The sequence below is a fragment of the Haliotis rufescens genome, unplaced genomic scaffold (assembly GCF_023055435.1).
Source record: "Haliotis rufescens isolate VD_foot unplaced genomic scaffold, xgHalRufe1.0.p SCAF_8, whole genome shotgun sequence".
Lineage (NCBI taxonomy): Eukaryota > Metazoa > Mollusca > Gastropoda > Lepetellida > Haliotidae > Haliotis > Haliotis rufescens.
Window position 1 is genome coordinate 16,711,575 of NW_025964372.1, and position 10,130 is coordinate 16,721,704.

Consider the following 10,130-nt stretch of genomic DNA (forward strand, 5'->3'; position numbering starts at 1 on the left):
AGCATGTGCAAAAAATATTGACCGCGTTGTGCCTTGGTTCGTGGTTAGCACGAGGCTGCACATATTAACTACGGATCTGCAGTGTCCTCAATATGTTAAATACAAGATGCACTATGCACCAACACACAGAGATTATGCAGACAGCTTTAGTAATTAAAATCGGACATGCACAGTCGGATCACAAGCAGACACTGTTGAATGTGGTCCAAGTACCAGCCATACCTATGCCCTTGACCCGCTAAGCGGGTGGCGATCATTGGAGCCGGGTTTGTGGTTTCGTTGCCGTCAAATGTTTTGTAGACGAAAAGTTCTAGAAATTTTATTTTGAGCGAAATGACGAGATTGGGTCGGGGGATTATGTAATTTTACAGAACAAATCCGCGAGGATCAGGGGCGTGTGATGAGGTCGACTGTCATCAACACAAGCAAGGAGATGATGTGTTACAGCGACTATCCTACACCCAAAGAGTTCCCCAATTCAATGCATCATACGCAAGTTAATATTGCTTTTTGTCCGGTGGCCAGGTGTTTGTTAACATGATATGGGTTGCATATTTTATTGAAAATATATTAATCGTAAAATCATCTCTACGACAGGTGACACCGATATTGTTATTGTTTATATTCGTCGCCTTGGGTAGCCTAGTGGTTAAAGCGGTTGCTCGTCATGCCGAAGACCCGGGTTCGATTCCCCACGTGGGTTCAAAGTGTGAAGCCCGTTTCTGGTGTCCAATTTATGGTGTTGCTGGAATATCGCCAAAAGTGGCGAAAAACCCAACTCACTCACTAAGTCATGTTAGCCTGAATATTGTGCAGCTTGTTAGTGGTTTGTATATCCCAGTTTGTTTGCCAACACTGATTAACATGTTGCCTAATATTTACAATCAGTATATTAAGGATGCCAAAAACGTTTGGCCGAAGGTTCGAACCCCAGCTTTTATGGTCTGAGCACCATACCGTACACGTGGGTTTCACCAAAATGTTGAACCCCTAAGACCTGCATCACTTGGGGATTTCCTCCCACGTCAAACTGACACGCCCTGATATGAGTGAAATACAGTCTAATCGGTTTGAAACACAACTCACAAAGTCACTGCATTATTCCCCTGTCACATCAATTGATTAGCGGGAGTTGGGATCAGTTCGGGGAACATGATGTGTGTCTGCATATATATATATATATATATATATATATATATATATATATATATATATATACAAAAATGAGGTAAATGTTCACTCGGTGTACATGCAATATATAATAAAATAATAAAGTCCACGTTAGTCCATCATCTTCTTTATATCAGTTTCATACATAGTACTTTCGATGTCTCATGACAGCTCTTCAGTGTGTATGTATGAAACTGTACTATGTATGAAACTGATATAATGAAGATGATGGACTAACGTGGACTATTATTTTATTATATATATATATATATCTGTTCCAAGAGCTTCTCCAAATGACTTTATATGCTTTTTTATCCACTCCTTTGTGCCATCCCAATCACAAGGCAGTGTTGGGGCTGAACTACCACCACCTGTAACAGCAGGAACCAAAGTTGATATAATAAATCCCAAAGCAGTTAAAATACTGGTAATGGTAATCCCCTGTTCTCTGAACAATATTTTAATTCTTTCAGCCAGGGCAGTATCACTATTGAGAACTTGACCAATAGTTACCGGAATTCGACTGATTTGTGACCGAAGTGCTTCTCTATTAGTGGAAGCTGCTTTCAAGTGGGCTTATCTTTCGTCTTCCAAGCTATGCAATCTTTGTGCAATATGACTACTAAAATTATCTTCTGCCTATGTAAGTTATATTTTCTCAGAAGCTATATCCTTGTCAAGTTCATCTAGCTTAGCATTATTATTGAGGAGTGATCCCCGCATTGTTTGCATTGCCTTGTCAAGACTTCGTAATTCTCTAATACTGTACTGCAAAGATGTCTGGGATGAAGAATCATCATAGGTAGCCAAGAGGTCTTCAAGCCCATCTGAAGCCTCTTCAGCATGTTTTGGTATGTCTTTCAAATTATCTTTATCTATGGGAGATGCTATTGCACCAATTCAGTGTTCACTGTGTGAAGAACCAAAGTGGTCTTTGCAGAAAGTTTTACTTATAAGCTGTCATAGTCTACAAAATCATTCAATTCAAACTTTTAATGATGTTGAAACTGACATGCATGATACAATCTAATTTACGGAAAGCAACAGGATCCAGTGGGCCTCAAGCCAATGCTCTCTCCGTTTTATACACCGTCAGAGGGTAAGAAAGTCGCGAGATAACATTCATTGTACTAGGCTAGACAGCAACTGCGCTACTCGGCTATGAGATCTCAACACGCATTGAGATAAATGTTCACATAGTGTACAACAATGAAAATTGGGAAAAATCATCAAGTCTGTGCTGATGGGAAAACCTGTGGCTTGCGTTATAAGAGAATTCATACGAAATTAACATACCATGTACTTTGGCAATTAGCTTTTCTGTACCCGGAATATCGACCTGCTTTACAACTCTGTGTGAAAGTCTCATCACGTAGTAAACTTTCGAAAGAGTGCATGCTCTGTAATAGGCATGCTTTTGACTATGACAGCCACGTTATTTTACATTGTGAAGCGCTGATATCAGAAAGAAATGCGTTTTTCTCTTCTCTCATTGACGTACTTGACGTTCAAAAATATGTTGATTTTGAAATGCAAGATGAAACAGATATGTTATCAGTCTTATTTGGGGCTGAAACAAAATTTACTCACAATCTGGATCAACACACCTGGGAAACTATTATACTTCAGTTCTCCTCGTATCTGTACAAACTAAGCATCTTCTGATATATATCTTCTAGTGAAAATCTGTCATCATTTAGGTATCTGAATTTGATAAACTGTGTGTAATTGTAAATATGTTGTGCCTTTTTTTTATTGTGTTAACTGCGTGTAATTGAATATATATTCATTGTAATCTTCGGAATCGCATCTGGAGGAAATAAAGAATCTCTCTCTCTCTCTCTCATGGCAATACGAAAACCAGACATGATCTGTATGCGGAATTGGAGTCAAAGGAAGGTATTGTTTATGTAAAGCTGATGGAGATGATAAAATACGAAATCAGATTGTTTATGCAAGGAAAGGTAGTACCTCCAGGAGCGAAATTTATTGGGTAGAATTAATATTTAGACGCGTAAAGTGTTTTGACTAGTTGTGTATTATCATACTTTAAGAAAAAACATTTTGAGATTGACTTTGCATATAATTATAATGTACAATGACAATTGTCAGAGAACTGAAAGCTTTGGCAAAACAGGATGGCCTAAGAGGATATTATAAGAAAAAGCAAGCCACAATTAACGTTAAACATAATGATGATAACTTTTTAAGATTGGCATTAAGTCTGCCTTATTTCCAGTGGATTCTAAAAAACCGTCTAGATAGACCTTTGCCCTATCCCGGAAATGGTGGACTCAACTTTGAAGGCATAGATGCACCTACACCAATCTCACAAATTAATAAGGAAGAAAAGCAAAAAAATAATAATAATAATTGTTTTTGGACATTCTAAAAGAGCTGTTGTACACCACATACGCTCTGCCCCAGAAAATATTCCCAGAATAATTTATTTCTGGTTGAAAAGATGGTAATTATCATCATACATGGATAAAGAGTTCAAATAGACTATTATGTAACCAAACAACTCATAAGGAAAAATATTTCTGTGAAAGAAGTCTGCATTGGTACTGTTGACAAGATCTTTCAGAATCACACAAACAAGACTGTAGAGACGTTAGGCAGACTATTATAAGCATTGATATGCCGAAAGAGGATAAAAATATATTAAAATTGATCAGTATCGTAATCAAATGCCAGTACCATACATTAATTACACTGACTTTGACGCTCTTAAAATGCAGATTGAAAATCCTGAACACAGTACTGAATGCAGATATAAAACTCAACAACTCAAGGTTTGATGATTTGGATATGCAGTTGTTAGGTATGATGGAAAAACATATGCTTACAGAAAATCTACCAGAATATCTACAAAATGAAGAGAGAATATTTAGGGGATATCTATCGCGAACGAAATCCATGTGTATGACAAAGGATGATTGGGGAGCCTATGAGAAGGCAACAAGTTGTCATGTTTGTAATAACTATACATCCTATAGAGACAAGATGAGAAGACAACAAGTTGTCATGTTTGTAATAACTATACATCCTATAGAGACAAGATGAGAAGACAACAAGTTGTCATGTTTGTAATAACTATACATCCCATAGAGACAAGATGAGAAGACAACAAGTTGTCATGTTTGTAATAACTATACATCCTATAGAGACAAGATGAGAAGACAAGTTGTCATGTTTGTAATAACTATACATCCTATAGAGACAAGATGAGAAGGCAACAAGTTGTCATGTTTGTAATAACTATACATCCTATAGAGACAAGATGAGAAGACAACAAGTTGTCATGTTTGTAATAACTATACATCCTATAGAGACAAGATGAGAAGACAACAAGTTGTCATGTTTGTAATAACTATACATCCTATAGAGACAAGATGAGAAGGCAACAAGTTGTCATGTTTGTAATAACTATACATCCTATAGAGACAAGATGAGAAGACAACAAGTTGTCATGTTTGTAATAACTATACATCCTATAGAGACAAGATGAGAAGACAACAAGTTGTCATGTTTGTAATAACTATACATCCTATAGAGACAAGATGAGAAGACAACAAGTTGTCATGTTTGTAATAACTATACATCCTATAGAGACAAGATGAGAAGACAACAAGTTGTCATGTTTGTAATAACTATACATCCTATAGAGACAAGATGAGAAGACAACAAGTTGTCATGTTTGTAATAACTATACATCCTATAGAGACAAGATGAGATAGTGAGAACAAAACAAAGTTCATATATAGCCTACAGTTTCTGTAATCTTCTCTAGACAGTTCAGCTGATGCAACAATCCTGATGACTTTGTTATAACAAATCAAGTTACCAATCAGTTAACTCGACATTTGTTGCTGAGAAAGGGTATCTATCCCTACGAACATATACGAGTCCACATTTATTTGTGCGAGCCAGTGCATTAGCTACTTCAGTTGAAACTTTTGAGGTTACAATGGTTCAGCCTCTTTATATGGACCAGTTACATCTACTACAGTTAAAGCATATTTATATGTGTTACGTCTTACCTTATCATGTGGAAGAAATAACAGATCAGCCTGATGAAATTCATTAGTTATGGAAATATTAAACCGTTTCCAACTATCGCAAAGGCTCGCTAAATACCATGTTTATTCCTAATACAGGATATTTACCATCCCAAAACACACAAGCATGATAACCTCTATAACAATAAACAATTACAAGCCAGCAAAAGAAGAAAAAGCTGCCAAAGAATTTATGCACCCAGTCAAAATTATCAAATGGCGAGAAATACCACAAGGCATATATCTTATCATGGTTGTCAAGCCATCCAAATATGGTTATCGATAGTTTCTTTACATTTGTGAAAAAGAAAAAGGGTATTCAATCTGGTCACCTGGTAAAAAAAACGAAGAACTTAGAAAAAATATTGAACATAAATATGTCCAAAATAATGGTTTGCATGAGAGAAACAACAATAGAGACTATTTTATTTAAAAAATTGCTTTAGAGATTATTTTATAAAATAGCAACAAAGTAATGATGGCATGTGGTACCACATAATATTTGTAAAGGATATCGTGTTGGCGCATAGTAATGACCCGTGAAGATCCGGGGTAGAATAGGTCTTCAGCAACCCATGCTTGTCATAAAAGGCGACTAACGGGATCGGGTGGTCAGGCTCGCTGACTTGGTTGACGCATGTCATCATATCCCAATTGCGTGGATCGATGCTCATGGCGTCAAGCACTGGATTGTCTAGTCCAGGCTCGATTATTTACAGACCGCCGTCATATAGCTGGAATATTGCTGAGTTCGGCGTTAAACAACAATCAAACTAACAAACGCATAACAATATAAATTTATGTGGATTGGCATCATAGACCCATCGTTCAAAAAATGTTCACAGAACAGGGGAGACAACAAGCACGCCAAGCATGTCTATAGCTAGTATCATAGGCAGTTTGGCAGGGTATATAGGTTTTAACAGGGAGTCTATATGTTTTAACAGGGAGTGTATATACGTTTTATATATTCCCTTAATTAAGTAAGTTGATTATATCTATTTAAATAAACAGAGTGCTGCCAATACAAATTATAACAGCAGCTGGGGTATCATTACCATGGCCAGCAGCACAGAGTCATGTGCGGGTCAGCTGGTTGTAGTTAATGCCAGAGAATGGCCGGTTGGCCACTGAAGCTTAACTTTGTGGATGAGGTGCGGGATACTGCAGGCTGACCATGTATGTAACGTAATACGATATACATGGCAGTCTGACAGTGAGGGTTAAAGATAGTACGCTTTCTGTACATGTTAGTCGGGACTTGACCCTCGGACAGCGGCTAGGCAGGTTGGCTCTATTACGCCTCAGAGATCCTGCTTGGCCATACTACTATGTAGTTATATAGACATAAGAACACGAATAAACGTTGTGGACCCACAGACGGACTTGTGTGTTGTAATAAGAGAATTATCCGGTAGAGCACCAACGTCTACCTAGGATACTAGTGCTGGTAAGAAATTAAGAATAAATTGTATGCTCAATATAGGATGGTATCTTGATAAATATTGATGCCATGCATGACAATCTAATGATTGACATAACACATAATTGATAAAATTTAATCTATTATCTGCTATTAATAGCTATATTGTCAAACTATCTTAGTTCACTTACATTTCTTTATTGAAAAAAAGAAGTTGATTGAATACACTGGTACTAAACTCTATATTGTAGCACTATCTTAAGTTTTCCCTACGCATAGACTCTATTGCCCATTAATAATCTCTTCCAAACAGATTATACGGGTCAGTGATTACACTTAGCCAAGGAGACACCACTCATGCATGGTTTGACAACACAGGTTTAATTGTTAATCATGTACTTAAATCCTTAATGCTTTATGTTTGTTGTTATTGCCTCGTGCTAATAAATCCTTAAAATGCAAGTCTCATGGGTATATACAACTTTGCAGAACTGGATAGATCGTAACCTCGTTAATGCAAATATCATATTCGAAACGACCTAAATAAGGTCTATTTGCACGTTTTTCCTGTTTATCAATATCAAAGGCTGAAATGTAAATGCAATGGAGGTAAAGCTTTTATATACAGAGACTCCTTATTATGGTCTTCTTGGAGGAAATTATCTCCAAAATTACACGCTTGATTGCACAAGCTACCTCAAGAATTACACACTTGATCGCACTACAAGCCGCCCCTCTGATCGCACTCTTGCAGGCAAGCCTCCGTTCATGGTCGGCTGCACACGGTCTCGGCAAAGCTAACTTATTCTCTACCCTTTATAACCCTTAGACGTTCCCCTTTCCACTAATCGCAATGGCCATTTGTACACTGCACTTTCATTCTTATGAGTGGGATTAAAGGATTAAAATATATCATTTATTGAGGTCAATATTCAGTGAGAAAACTATGTGCAAAACGTGCTATTTCTTTAATTGCGTATATTGTTCACATTACAGTACTCATCTCATTTATTTTGTTGTAAGATTTTTCTTTGTTTAAACTATTGGCTGATCTGTATATAAAATGATGAATCATAGTAATAACTTCGTTCCTTCTTGGAATATCGTTAGCTCAAATCAACATCCCGATATAACTAACCCTGACAGTGACACTAGTTTACAAGTTATCATGGAATGTGAATGTTTCTTGGAAGCGATTTGGTGATTTGGTGATATCCTACTTGTCCGGCAGCCGGCAAACAGTTAATCCCCACCATGTGTGTTTAAGACGAGGGGTCGTCTCAAATATAAGTCTCTCAGTGATGGTCCCCAGTAGTCCGGCCTCAGTCATAGAAACTAAGAAAGTGTTTTTGCTCAACATTTTATTTCCATTGATATTGGTTTAAAAATAAAGATTCAAGTATATCCATACACAAATTGTGGAATATCACATACATACACATTTACAAACTACATTTGTATATATTTCAAATTATACTTTTATTAGATAAAAATGCACAAAAAATACAATACAAGAGTATCACCAGAAATACTTTTCCCATTGTATTACAAAAAGTTTCTTTATTTATTCGATATATAATATGATTTCTGTACATACATTCACAATTCACAAACCAACAAGATGCGACACTGCGTCATGGTACTGGTATTTGGATTTCTGATTTGTAGTCAGAAGTCGCTTCTCTGTTTCAAGAGCTTGTTCCAAATTCAGATACCGCCTCTTTTTTGGCGGCATCAAACTACCAGACTGCAGCTGCATGATTACAATCTCATTACTGTCCTGCTAAAATTGGATAATTTCAATGAATTTTTACAGGTTTGGGTTACTGTGTCCAAGCCTCTTTAGGTTGGAGTGCCAACCTTCAAGATGGTTGGTTGTACGTGGACCAGTGGTATGGAAGTGATTCAACATAGCACGGTTGTTTTTGTCCACCCATTCCTCGGTCACATAGTCTGCAAAGTTCACAATGTTTTCATTGTCCAGATCTGATTCATCAAGGGTCTTCACCTACACGTCGTCGATATCACACATCTGCACCAGGGGTAATGCTGCAGCACGTCTTATGAGCATGTTCACGTTGTTGTCGTTCTGGAAGGCTTGTTGGAGACCGCAATTGCTGCGCCTTTCTCCAGATACACTGTCGGAAATGAAAGAGGCATCCTTTCAATTGACACTGAAATAACTGGGAAGCAGCGTTTTGTGCAGCAGTTTCGAAGTCAGTGAACACAGTTGTTGGTGCTAGGTTGATGTTATGTTCACTTGCTCCACGTCGGATGGTGTCAAAGAAGGTGTGGTATGTTGATTAATTCTTGTCCGGTAGAAGTCCATACACAAGGGAAACAATCTTGTTGTCCACATCTTGAGATGCCCCCCTAATCCCTCTATTGTTTGACCAATTAGTACGCCTGGGCGATTTTACTACTAAGACAAAAGGTGCCGGACAAGTAGGATGCCCCCGGTGATTTGAATTGGTGATTTCTGAGGAAGAAGTGCAAGTGAACCCCTGCATGTTTGGACATGTGACCGACAATAGTGACAAAGATAGCCAGGATGATCCCCATCTTGGACGCATGTTTGTTTAGTTTATTTTCTCCAAACCACAATATATCCTGTTGCAGTCTTGAAATAGCACTATAAAGATGAAGTGACATGTATAGACTTGTGTCACTTGCTATGGTGTTACATTACACTATACACCTGCACATGGCTGATTGTTTTAGGGTACCTGGACTGACCGCTGCCATAAATTATGACGGATGTGATGAAGACAGGATGGGGGTCTTTGCGACTGATGCACAACTGCGGGCTCTACAGTCATGATCGACTTCATATCATTCATGCCAGAGTAGGATCATGATGTTATCCTCTTGTCTATGCCCTGATGCCCAGCCTTAACACTGTTGCCTGTCGTCGTCTCCTGAGTAACCGCAAGATGCATGTTCAGCGTATTATAGGTCAACCTTTCTCTCCAGACAGATTTTGACATGTCTGCCACAATGATATGCGCAAGCTGTGTGGAGAAAGGTCCAGACCCTCGGACTAGTGGGGGATTACTGGGATGATCCCGAGGTTGAGAAGTGGGTTTGTCGTGCCTCGGCCTTGCCCCTTCTTCCCATCCCTCAAGGTCAAGATGGATGGATAGAGGCTATGGAAACCACCCCAGATTTGTCTGCTGTGCGCTTCAATGACTGCATTGTCCAAACCTGGCTTGACGATGAGAAACTCTTCACTATTGAATTCTGGAACCACCCTGAGACATTCGGTCCTACAACCAACAACAGCCTTGGAGGCTTCAACAGTCGAAATCCAAACATTTTCCATCGAGATCATGATGGAAATAAAAAAAGCAGACAAAATGAAACTGTTCAGTTGGACTTTGGTGCTGTTCCTCCACCTCGCAGACATGTTTCCTGAGAGATAGACAACAGTCTTGGCAGACGTAAGGACCAGTTGACTCATGGGGTCAAGACCAGTT